Source organism: Dipteris shenzhenensis, chromosome 3, assembly GCF_047967505.1.
Source record: "Dipteris shenzhenensis isolate YYH24624 ecotype China chromosome 3, Dip_SZ_1.0, whole genome shotgun sequence".
In the NCBI taxonomy this organism is placed as follows: domain Eukaryota; kingdom Viridiplantae; phylum Streptophyta; class Polypodiopsida; order Gleicheniales; family Dipteridaceae; genus Dipteris; species Dipteris shenzhenensis.
Window position 1 is genome coordinate 58914385 of NC_141598.1, and position 12580 is coordinate 58926964.

A 12580-nucleotide genomic window follows, 5' to 3' on the forward strand; every position below is an offset into this window, starting at 1 on the left:
CAGATATTGAGGCCATTACCCATGAGGACGAGCCTACCATTAGTAATGCTGATTTTGATGAGCACATGAGTAGCACAAGTAGTAGTGGGCTGAATGTATTTGTAGATCTCAACACTGGTTTGGATTTTGAAGTAGATAGTTTGGCAAGGGTTGATCACATTGAGGATGAGATTGAATCATAGCCCATCATTGATATTGGCAAAACTATTTTACATATTGTCTCACTCTCCTCACCTCAGATAATTTTTGTATATGTGGGTTTGCCAAAAAGCATTGATATTTTTATTAAAATTATGTGCTTTGGTAATCATGGACAATGTTTGGAGAGTAGTGATGCGCATTTATCAGCCTACACCAAAATCTCACTTTCTGTATTCTCTATTTTGCATTTATAAAGGTGTCTAAATCCGCATCTAATTCACAATGCAGACATGCTAATAGATGTGCTATTAGATGTGCAAATAGATGCGCTTAGATGCGACCATATTTTCACTATTCTAACTGCACCTATAGACGCGCCCGCTATTTTGCGCATCTATAATTGCTTTGTCTTGTTGTCTCTCTCTCTCTCTCTCTCACCATAGCTTCTGCCATGCTCTGCTGTCCTTTTCCTACTCCCACATCTCTCTCTCTCTCTCTCTCTCTCTCTCACCATAGCTTATGCCATGCTCTATCCTTTTCCTACTCCCATATCTCTCTCTCTCTCTCTCTCTCTCTAGAATTTTTCTTTCTATTGCACATTTTGTTGATCTTGGTCTCTTTATTGGCTTTGACCACGCAGTGTTGGATTGAAAAAGATGGACATACTATAGCAGTTGCTCCTTGGCATGGTAACCTCTTTGAACTTTCCTTAAATGATGATATTGCCAATGTGGTTACAGCCCTTGGTGATCTAGATTGCAAGCTATGGCATCATTGTTTTGTTCATTCGGATTTTGCTAAGTTACTTGCTATCAATGGTCATGATCTTGTAAATGGTATGAATCTCTTAGCTCATCCTCACATGGGCCTCTGTGAATATTATGCTCTTGGAAAGCATCATCAAAAACCCTTTCATGTATCTACTTCAACTCATTCATATGCTTTATTGGATTGCATTCACACTGATATATGTGGGCCTTTTTCTCCATCTAAGTCTTTTTATAGGTATTTCATCACTTTCATTGATAATTTTTCAAGATATACAATTGTATTTCTCTTGTGACATAAGTTTGAGGCCTTATCAGTATTCAAGAAATATAAACTAGCTGCGGAACTTCATACATCTTTTCGTATCAAGACCCTTTATAGTGACAATGCTAGAGAACATATTTCTAATCTTTTATGATTATTTCATTGAGTGTGGTATTCATCTGATGAATATATTGTTCCATACTCTCCTCAATAAAATGGTGCTCCAAAGTGCATTAGGAAAAAAGGAAGCTCATTTTGGTGCCTTTTAGGCAAGAAAGAAAATAGCCCTCCACCAATCAAAAGAGGTCCAACGTAACGTTGAAAATTTTAGAAAAAGGAAAACAAAAGAAATGCGGTCGAGTTTGCATTAAATGAGGATACTTGAGCTACTTTATTATATCTAACCTACGGTGCAAAATTTGATATTTTTGACATCACCGATGCATCCGGAGTGGGCCAAAACGCCGAAAAGAATTTTGAAACATCGAAAACGAGCCCTCGGAGGCCCAAAAAGGCTCGGAAAGTAACTCGTACAAATGAAAGCGATTTGACAGGTTGGACAAGGTGATGTCAGAAATATCAAATTCTGCACTGTACTTCAGTGGGGTTATGTCCATATTTCATTGTTTTAGAGGAAAGAAAAATCAAGAAATCGTGAATTTCTCTCAAGGCCCCAAAATGAGCTCCCTTTTTTCCTAATGTAAGAATCGCACTTCTCTTTATGCTATGTAATGTATGCTCCTTCATTTTGGATTATCTCAGAGCTTTTGGGTAGAAGCAATTCTGACAGCCATCTTTGTACAAAATCATCTTCCTACAATTGCACCTTAAGGTAAGACACCAATCAGAGGTTGGACAAAGCAGACTCCTTTTGTATCACATTTTTGAACTTTTGGGTGCATTGCTTATATTCACGTACCAAAAGAGAGTACACGAAAAAAGCTAGATCCTCTTAGCTTGATAAGATCAACGTGCTTAGATTCTCCTAATTCTAAAGGTTATAAATTCTATGATCCCTCTTCTAACAAGGTGATAATTAGTCGTGATGCCAAATGAGAAGTTAATGGGAGGGACATGGTCTACCTGTAAGAAAATAATACAACGTCTGTGCTCAACAGATAACAGGATCTCGTACGCAAGCGAGAAAACAAGATAGTATGGAGAATCAAAAATTTGATTACTATAGAACTGATACAATAGATGGTGCTACCTCCCAACCGTGCACTCCTGTGAAAGAGGCTTCAATGGCATGCTGGAAATAGTAGAAGACAGAGGCTGGATGCTAAGGAATCAGGGTTGCTATAGCCAGTGATGAAATGGGCTTCACGGGCTTGCTCTTATATAGCTACCAATCGTAGTCAGTTAGGCTCAATTGGGTCACCGACCCAGTCCACCCAAAACGGTCGACTGGGGGTCAGCCGAAATAGGCCACCGACCATACGATAGAACTGGTGTGCAAAACAGAGCAACTGACCTATAGACCCCATTCAGCCCAGAGCCATCCGGGATCATCTGAGGCTCCAAACGGGGCCCGCAACCCGAGAGTGGGCTGCCCCAAGAAATGCTCCATCTACCCTTAGTGTGGTTAGTCAAGGGATGCCTTCCCGCACTTGCATGTAGCCTAGTTGGCGGTGTGCCAACTCTATCTGAAGCCGTCTAGCCAACAAGCCACACATGGCCCCCATCTGGTGTCCAAACCAGGACCTACGGGATAACTGAGCTACTCAAATGCCTTCTCCTCATATGGGGGGCTTACAAGTAGAGTTAGCTGGTTCCCGCATAGTTACACGAGAGTGGAGCATTGATATCTAACCTTCCCCTCAATGTCCACCTGCAAGTGAACTTACTTTTTTGGCCCAATGCCAAGTCGATGATGCCTCTCAAGCAAGTCTCTTCTAAGAGCCTTCGTGAAGATGTCCGTAGCATTCTCTGTAGTCTGACAGTACACCAAGTCAACCTCTTCATCGATGATGAGCTCGTGTACAAAGTGATATTGAATCTCAATGTGTTTTGTGCGAGCGTGGAACACCGGGTGCTTTGCAATCATCATGCAACTTTGATTGTCACATGATGACTGCGTAGGCTTGTTCTGCACTGCACCCATGTCCCCCAAAATCCTCCTCAACCACACTGCCTTGCAAGAAGCAAAGCATGCAGATTTGTACTCAGCCTGGGTAGAAGAAAGAGCAAGTGTGGGTTGCTTCTTGCTGACCCATGACACAACTCCAGATCCAAGTGAGAAATAGTACCCTGTCACTGATCTCCTGCTGTCCATCTCTTGCCCAATACGAGTCATAGAATCCGGTCAAGATGTTGCCCTTGGTATAGGTGATGCCATAATCAAGTGTGCCTTTGATGTATTTCAACACCCACATCCCTGCCCTCCAATGGTTCTCTTGGGGCTTATTGGAAAACCTGCTTAGTACACCAAAATCAAGCTACCCACAAGCCTTCTGTACTTCGCTTCATCCACCAGTGGTGATGAATCCTCATTTGAGAGCTTCGCGTCAACCTCCATAGGGGTACCAACTGTCTTGCACTCAGCCATGCCAAATGACTTCAGTATCTCTCCAGCATACTTCAACTATGAAATAAAGATCTGTTTCGGCTCCTGCCAAACTTCAATCCCCAAACAGAAATGCATCAATCCAAGGTCTGGCATTTCAAACTCTCTTCCTAGCAAATGCTTCGTCTGTGAGATCTTCTCTTCATGGTTCCCTGTTATGACAAGGTCGTCCACATAAAGGACCACGATCATACACCTGCCTCCTTCTCTGAAGATATACAAATTTGCATCAGATGGGCTCCTCTTGAACTCGTTTTGTAGAAGGTAGGCATCAATTCACTGGTACCATGCTCATGGGGCCTGTTTCAGCCCGTAAAGTGCCTTCTTCAGTTTGTAGACTTTGCCTTCTGAACCGGGGATCTCAAAACCTGGTGGTTGTTCCACATATACCTCCTCCTTGAGATCTCCATTCAGAAAGGCAGATCTCACATCCATCTAAAACACGGGCCAACTTCCCTGGGCAGCTAAAGCCAAAACATTACGAATTGTGGTTAGTCGAGTTGTGGGTGCAAAAGTATCTTGATAATCAAAACCATGTACTTGTGCAAATCCTTTTGCCATGAGCTAAGCCTTATACTTATCCAACGTGCTGTCGGACTTGTACTTGGTCTTGTAAACCCACTTGGTTCCAATTATCTTGCATTTTGGTGGTCAATGCACAAGGTCCCAAGTGTTGTTCTTCATTATGGAGCCATACTCTGACTACATAGCCTCCATCCACCTATCATCGCCCTGTGTCTCTTCAAGACACTTGGGTTCATTAGCACGGATCACTTCTGTCATCAAAGCATAGTTGACCAAGTGTTCCTGTGCTCTTCTTTGCTCCTCTAATCTCTTGGACCGACAGTGTTTGGATGGTTCCTCCTCAATGGTTGGAGGTTCTCTGCCGTCCAAAAGCTGCTTTACCCACTTGGGGAATGGCCATTGCCATTGTGGTTCTGCAGGCTCTTCTTCATCTTCTTTGTCTTGAATCCTCCCAAGCACCAATGGGGGAGTTCAGTCTGCTATTGGTGGTCATACTGGATGGATATCTTGGTCTTGGTTGTTTGGGAAGGAAGCATCCTCCTCTAATTGATGCGGCTATTTTGAGAAGACCACATCGCAACTTACAATTACCTTCTTGATAACAGGGTTATAGAGACGGTAACCCTTCGCCTCTTCACTGTAGCCCAAGAAAATACACTTTCGGCTCTTTGGTTCCCATTTGGTCCTGGTAGCATCAGGGACATGCACAAAACAGTCACATCCAAAAACTCTGAAATGTGCAACTGAAGGTTTCTTACCAGAAAAGGCTTGTAGTGGAGTCATCCCGTTCATAGCCTTCGTGTAGCTACGATTCAGGATATAGACTGCAGTGTTACATGCTTCAGCCCAGAAAGTCTTTGGCAAATCTTTCCCTTTCATCATACTCTGGCCCATTTCACAGATGATACGTTGCATCTTACATTCTGCTACTCCATTTTGCTATGATGTATGTGGTGAGGGTTTCTGCCTCTTGATTCCGTGACTTTTGCAGTAACTTTCGAATTCAATTGATTTGAACTCTCCACCTCTGTCTGATCTCAACTTCTTCACCTTCCTCCCCGTTTCTTTCTCGACCATTACATGCCATTCCTTGAACCTACTAAAAGCCTCATCTTTAGTCTTCAGGAAGTATATCCATATCGTTCTACTATAGTCTTCGATCAGCGTCATGAAATAGTAGGAACCACCCAAAGCCTTTGCCCTGCTGGCCTCTTTAGGAAAGGGCTACCGATGCTACTTGCCCATCATGCAAGCTTCACATACATCGGGCAGATCTGAAATTTCTGGTAGGTCTGCAATCATTCCACTTTTATGCATCTCCTTCAAAGAACTAAGGTTTAGATGACCAAACCTCTCATGCCACAGCTTAGTGTTCTCTTCACATTGGATCGAGCACTAAAAGCTGAGAGTTCGTAAATGTTGTTGTGCCATGTACCTTTACCAATGACCTTCCCTTGAAGATCTAGAATCTGTGCACCATTCTTATCGAATTGAACTTTGAGGTCTCGATCCATGATTGCAGAAATGGGCAAGTTCCTCTTGATATTTGGCACATAGAGAACATCGGACAACTGTTTTACAACTCCATCTGACTTGAGAGCAATCATACCTTTTCCTTTTGCTAGACATTTTGCACCATTGCCGATTGCTACCAAGATGTCATTCCCTACCGGCTATAGAGAGGTATACCAATCCTTCCGACTGGTCATGTGGCGTGATGTACCACTGTCAATGATCCACGGTTCATCTGTAGGTGCATGAACTGCCTCTGTGCAAATATCCTCAATTGCGATGAATAGCTCTACTGGTACTGCCTGCACGCTGTTGCTGGACTCTTTCTTTACTCCGTTCTTCTCATCTGCAATCTTCTTTCGGCACTCATTTTGCTTGTGCCTTGCCTTGTTGCAATAGAAGCACTTGATCTTCTTCTTTCTCTTTTTATCATCAGAAGAAGATGGGTTACCAGAGTCCTTACACTTACCTTTCTTTCATCTAGTCCAGAAAGTCGAATCTTCTCTAGTCCTAATCTTTTGATGCATCTCCTCCTCCAGAAGCATCGCGTTGAAATCCTCAAAGTTGAGGGGCAGATTTCTGTTCTGCATATTCAACGCCATAACAAGACCGTCGTACTTTGGTGGGAGAATCCGTATGCACCTTCATGCTAGATTCTCACCGGTGATGGTGATGCCAATCTCAGTCATCTGATCGCGTAGATTCTTCACCCTGGTGATGAACTTCTCTGCCACTTCAGACTCAAACAACTTCTCATTCGTGAGAGTTGTCTCCAGATTCTGAATCTGCATCTGATTCGTGGTCTCGTATTGATTTTTCAAGACCGTCCATGCCGCCTCCGCTATGGTGACATGTTGAATTAACGCCATGATGGAATCACTAACACTACAAACAATAGAACACAGCGCATCTGTATTTCTTCTTGTCCACGTGAGAATCTCATCCGCAGTTGGTACTATTTGTTGTCCTACATTGGCTGGATCTGGTCTTGCAACTGGCCTCACGTCCACCCCAGTAGTAGTGTCCCAAAGCTCATATGCACTTAGGATGGTGGTCTTCATCTTGAACTTCCAGAGTGGATAGTTAGAGCCGTCCAACTTTTCGCTTTCGCCAAATGGTGGGATTCATAGTCTTGCGAGCTGGGCCATCTCTCACAATCTGCTCGCAAATAGAAACACACTACCATATCTTCTTGCTAGAGTCCAGGCTCTGATACCATGTAAGAAAATAATAATACATCTGTGCTCAACAAATAACAGGATCTCATATGCAAGAGAGAAAACAAGATAGTATGGAGAATCAAAAATTTGATTACTATAGAACTGATACAATAGATGGTGCTGCCTCCCAACCGTGCACTCCTATGAAAGAAGCTTCAATGCCGTGCTAGAAATAGTAGAAGACGAAGGCTGGATGCTAAGGAATCAGGGTTGTTGTAGCTAGTGATAAAATGAGTTTCACGGGCTTGCTCTTATATAGCCACCAGTCGTAGTTGGCTCAATTGGGTGACCGACCCAATCTGCCCAAAATGGTTGACTAGGGGTCGGTCCCAAAAATTTAGGCCACCAACCATATGATAGAACCGGTGCGCAAAACAGAGCAACTGACCTATAGACCCCATTCAGCCCAGAGCCATCTAGGATCATCTGAGGCTCCAAACGGGCCCCGCAACCTAAGAGTGGGCTGCCCCGGGAAATGCTCCGTCTACCCTTAGTGCAGTCAGTCAAGGGATGCCTTCCCGCACTTGCATGTAGCCTCGTTGGTAGTATGCCAACTCTATCTGAAGCCGTCCAGCCATCAGGCCACACGTGGCCCCCATCTGGTGTCCAAACCAAGACCTACCGGATAACCAAGCTACTCAAATGCCTTCTCCTCATATGGGGGACCTACAAGTAGAGTTAGCTGGTTCCTGCATAGTTACACGAGAGTGGAGCATTGATATCTAACACTACCGAGGATGCAGAGGATTCTGACTCCTTTATTACTGCCTTTCCTTTTCTATGATAATGATTCTACTTCAGATGTCATTATTACTCCATCTAACGGCATCACTATTACTCCATCTGTAGAGCAGTGTGTTGACAATCTTGATTTACATCCTGCACACACAGTCTTCTAATGACAGTGTTGATATTTATGTTGATCTGCCTATTGATTTTGAACATGCTTGTCCTCATGATTGTGTTGATGACTTTGAAATAATTGATCATGCAATGGTTAATGATGAAGACGTACTACTTATATAAAGTTCTCTTCTCACAACAAGACAAAGCACCTATAGACGCGCACACTGACACTATATAGATGCGCTCCATAATATTTTTAAAATTTTGTGTGCTTTAACAGAATGCTGTGTATGTTGTGTATGCTATGTAGTTATAGGAATCCCATTTCCACATTGTGTAATTCAATTCTTACAGCCAACCACATTTTAATTAGCACTCTTGCAAGCACTTCTATAGCTGACAATTACAATTCCAAATAAAACATTACAACTCCAAAACGTTTAGTTCACAAGGCATTAATTGATAGAATGTTGCACAAGAAAATTGAAAGCCAAAAAAATAATAAGTGTATATTAATTCATAGCTCAAAAAGTGCTTGTATGTACATATAGCATGAAGCTAAGCCACATCCTATGGCTTCAAGTACCAAAGATAAGAGGAGTGTATATACAAGAGGCACGAAGCCAAGCCAGTGGCTTTAAGTACAAAAAAGAGTAGCTAGCACTACTTCTACGACTAATCTAAGTTCTCCACATACTCACTCCCTTCTACGCTCCCTTCTGTGCTCCCTTCTACGGCTCTTTCTTCCTTGTCTTCTTCCTCATCCTGTAAACAAGGGACAACATATATCAATGTATGAAAAATCAAATCTTTACTTATAATATTGACATTATTTAATTACTTTCAAATACCTCGGGGGGCGCTCCAATAGCCTGGATACACTGCTCCTCGGTAATTAACCCGTCATTATAGAAGTGCCTCCATGTATCTCCTTTGCAATGGTGGCGGTGATAGGCTGTCTCGATAGGAGTAGGGTACCTGCCCACAATATCAAGCTGCAAGATGACACAATTTGTAGAGGGGTTAGTACAAAGAAACAACCTCCTAATAAACTACATAAACAATATAATTTGATATTGATACTTACAAATTGGGCCTCCCATGATACAACACCCCCTGCTCCAAAATACACGCTTCTGTATTGCTCCATTTGGATCCTTCATGCCTCCACGTGCTGCAGATTGGGTTCCTCCTTTGCTAACTTCATTGCTTTCTTCCACTCACACTTGTGAGTGCTATGGTGCGGGCCCCTTGGTTGTTGACCTCCCTCGAGCCTAGCAAGCTCCGCTAGTGCCTGCCTCTTAAAGCGAAGATCTTTTATTGCCAAGTATTATAATAATCTTTGACTTGGCCCATTTATCTGTGAACTGAACATTGGGGGGGTTAGGATACCTAGAGCGAACAGCAACGAGGGTCTCATCAACCAACCTCTTTGGATGGTCTTTGTAGTGAATAAAGCAATCTCTGTAATTGTTAGCAATTATAGAGTGCATGAAGGCCATGATGTCCTTCCCCCGTGCATCCATCAAGATGCCTCCTATCTAAATGATGTCATAGTAGATTGTATCATCACCCGGAGGCACATCTAAATCATCTGAATCATCCTCATCCCCACCACCACCCCTCCCAAAGCACTGTGCCATGCATCCCCCACCGCTCTCCCTGCTACTACACCTGCTACTGTGTCATGGCGAGCTAGTACGCTGGCCACTCATAGTTGGAGAAGCGACTCTTGATTGCACGGGACTACATGGACCACTCATAGCTAGAGAACCGAGTCTCGATTGCACAGGAGTACGTCGACGGCTTTGCGAGGTAGAAGGGCCTCTTGGCGGCATGGGGGAAGCGGCATAGGATGGCATGGGGGAAGGGGCATAGGATGGCATGGGGGAAGGGGCATATGATGGCATGGAGGAAAAGAGAGGAGAAAAAGAGAGAAAAAGTGGGGATAAAAGAGAGGAGAAAGGAGAGGAAAAGAGAGGAGAAAAAGAGAGAAAAAGTGGGGATAAAAGAGAGGAGAAAGGAGAGGAAAAGAGAGGAAAAGAGAGGAGAAAAAAAGAGAGAAGATAAGAGAGAAAATTTACCATGAAAAGAGAAGGAAAGAGAGGATAAAAGAGAGAAGGAAAGAGAGGAAAATAGAGGAAAAGAGAGGAGAAAGAAAGAAAAAGAGAGGAGATAAGAGAGAAAAAGAGAGATGAAAAGAGAAGGAAAGAGAGGATAAAAGAGAGAAGAAGAAAGAGAGGAAAATATAGAGTGCAATCCCTTTTTTCAATCATGCTTTCCCTTTCCATCATTCATGCAATCCCCTTCTTCAATCATGGAATCCCTTTCCATCATTCATGCAATTCCTTTCTTCATTCATGCAATCACTTACTTCCATCATTCAATATGCAATCCTTTTCTTGGAAGTGGAAGTGGAAAGGGAAAGAGAAGAGGAAAGAGAAAGGAAAGGGAAGGGAAGGGAAGGGAAGGCCAGGCTAGGGAAAAATAACAAAGCATGTCTATCTTCACATATAATAGCGTGTCTATAGACGTGGCTATTTGTTTCCAAAAACAGAGTAGATGCATCCATAAACACGCTGTTAGATGTGCTCTCAGATGTGTCTATAGACGCGCTCCGACAGACGGACTATTCTAAAAACTTGAAAAGGATGTGTGCTCGACATAAAAGCACAACACTAGTACCAAAAACATTCGTTTCTTGGATATGACAAAGGACGAATCCAAAGAGAGCAACTTTTAAAGAAGATCAACCGTAAAGAGACTTACCTTGGATAGAGGTATGGAAGCTTCTTGTCCTTCTTCAAAACTACTTCTCTTTCTTCTCTTCCTTGTTAACCCTCTTCTCTTGTGTGCTTGGAGATGATTGTGTAAACCTGGAGATAAGTGTGGGTGCTTGGAGATAAGTGTGGATGCTGGGAACTGTGTCTGTTAATAGCAAAGCAAGCCGCACAATTCTAAAAGTATTTGAAGAAAAGCAAGCACGCTAAAAGTAGGTTTGAAAATCATGTCTATAAGCGCGTCTATATACGCATCTAAATACGCATTTAATTGTGTGTCTACAACATGGTTTAGATGCACTTATAGACACACACCATAGAATAGATGCGCCTATAGATGCGGTATTAGATGCGCCACAGAGTTTTAAGATTAAATATTTGATACAAGAGCAAATTTTTTGGGTTGTTTATTTGTAGCATGTCTTCATCTTCAACAAGTAGCTCCAGTGAGGATGAATCCCTCCACATCCACCATCATGAAATGTGGTTGGAGCAAAAAATCAAATGTATGTGTGATTGATGTCGAGGAAACATGTATCGTGCACGTAGGATTACATCAATCACATGCTTGATCCCATGCATATCTTCAAGAGTGTGGCATCTACCATTTGGGAACATTTGAATGGGACACGAGATTCCATAGGCATAACGGAGGATCTACGTACCACAGGGAGAATGCATGAAGCTTGGCCACAAGAGAGACCAAATGGGTGTGTTTTTTTACCTCATGCACCGTGGAGGTTATCAAAGCTAGAGATGGTGGCAGTGAAGCACGCTATTACTACAATTCGTACTCCCACTGGATGCATGAGGTGTTTGAAGGGGGCCTTTACAAAGAGCAAGAAAAGAGGTGTAGAGCAATTATATGGCTTGAAATATCATGATTGGCACAAGATGCTCCAAGTGAGTATTTTATTTGCATAATATCTTTTTCCTTTCAAATTTGTGAGTGAATTAGAAGCAACTAATCAACCATTCCTTGTGTGTTCAGTTCATACTACCTACTAGCATTTCTTGTAGTGCATCGAAGGACATGAAAGATTGTATTTACAAGATGGGCGAGCTTGTGAGGTACTTTACATGATACAAAATGTGATGCGTATCAATGCTCCATGCAAGGTGTTCATATTGCTAATATGGTGTACTTTTTCATTTCTAGGTATGTGAGCTCAAAGGAAATAGATCCCACCATGCTTGAGAATGCTCGAGTTATGTCAGTGGAGGTGGTTTGTTTAGTTTAGAAGACATTTCCACGTTCTATTATCACAAGACAAGTACATCTCATAGTGCATTTGGTGGATGAGATTGCTATATGTGGTACTATACATGCACGATGGTTGTACTTCCTCGAGCACTTCATGAAGACCTTGAAGGGCTTCACGAGACAAAATGCAAGACCCAAAGGTAGCATGGCCAAGGGTTGGTTGATACAAGAGTCACTTGTATATATTTCTAAGTTTCTTGTTGATGTGGATAGCTCTTTCCCATGACTATGGAGAGATGATGAAGACCTAAGGATGACCTCCATTGTGCCTCAAGGAAAAGGACACAACAAAGTAATACACACGGAGTTGCTTAATAATATCAACCTCTATTGCGTGCTTAATAGTGATGTGATGAAAAGATGGGTGACAAGATACGAGAATGCAAAGGCAAGAAGATAAAATGGAGAAAGCAGAGAAAGATGAGGGGATCCATATCACAATGGAAGAATGGAAGTATGCTAGGAGATGCATGCAACATCAGTATATAGAATGTTATGCATAAGTTAGGAGCTTTCAATAATTTAGATTGCTTATTTAATTGATTTTGTCTTGGCGTAGTGCACTATGTTCAATGCTATATGGTGTGAGGGCAAGCATTTTCGAACACAACGGATTGATGATAAGAGAAACACACAAGATTGCGGCGTCATTGCTAGCTTTGAGGGAGCCAATGGAGCCATGGATGATTATTGT